Here is a 958-nt window from a genome sequence, read left to right as displayed (position 1 = left end):
TGCATTCAATAACTTTGAAATACATTTAGCTACCTTTATGCTGCATTCACTAGCCTTTAAATACTTTTAGCTACCTTTATGCTGCATTCACTAGCCTTTAAATACATTTAGCTACCTTTATGCTGCATTCACTAGCCTTTAAATACTTTTAGCTGCCTTTATGCTGCTTTCAGTAGCCTTTAAATACTTTTAGCATTTATGCTGCATTCACTAACCTTTAAATACGTTTAGCTACCTTTATGCTGCATTCAATAACTTTGAAATACATTTAGCTATCTTTATGCTGCATTCACTAGCCTTTAAATACTTTTAGCTACCTTTGTTGCATTAGCTAGCCTTTAATTACTTTTAGCTACCTTTATGCTGCATTCACTAGCCTTTAATTACTTTTAGCTACCTTTATGCTGCATTCGCTAGCCTTTAATTACTTTTAGCTACCGTGGAATAAATGCAGGAGTTGCTCTCGGTTGCTCTCTGAGCTTCGGAGACAGGGCACTTCATCTGTAGGGGAGTGGTGGCGCAGAGGCTAGGGAAGGTGGGCCTGTGATCTGTCAGTCACCGGTTCAACTTCCCGTACCGACATCATCAAAATGTGGGTGGGGAAGGTGAAGCACCCACACCTGCCTCCACCCTCATTTGTCCCACACTGGGCCCTTGAGAAAGGCCCTTACCCCCCACCATCTGCTCCCCTGGGTGCCAGATGGCAGCTCTCTGCTCCACACAGAGGCTGTGGTAGCTCGGTGGTTGTGTCAGGAAGAACATCCTGCAAATAAAAAAGGAAAATTGTGAAGTCTTCATGCAACTTAGTTCACTGTGGTGACACCTGAAGAAGGAAGCAGCTGAAAAAATTTATTTAATTTAATTTAAATTTTTTTTTTTAAATGAAACATTCGCTAGCCTTTAAATACTTTTAGCTATGCTGCATTCGCTAGCCTTTAAATACTTGTAGCTATGCTGC

Source organism: Nematolebias whitei, chromosome 12 (assembly GCF_014905685.2).
Source record: "Nematolebias whitei isolate Nwh7 chromosome 12, NemWhi1, whole genome shotgun sequence".
NCBI lineage: Eukaryota > Metazoa > Chordata > Actinopteri > Cyprinodontiformes > Rivulidae > Nematolebias > Nematolebias whitei.
Note: the sequence above shows the minus strand (reverse complement) of the source record.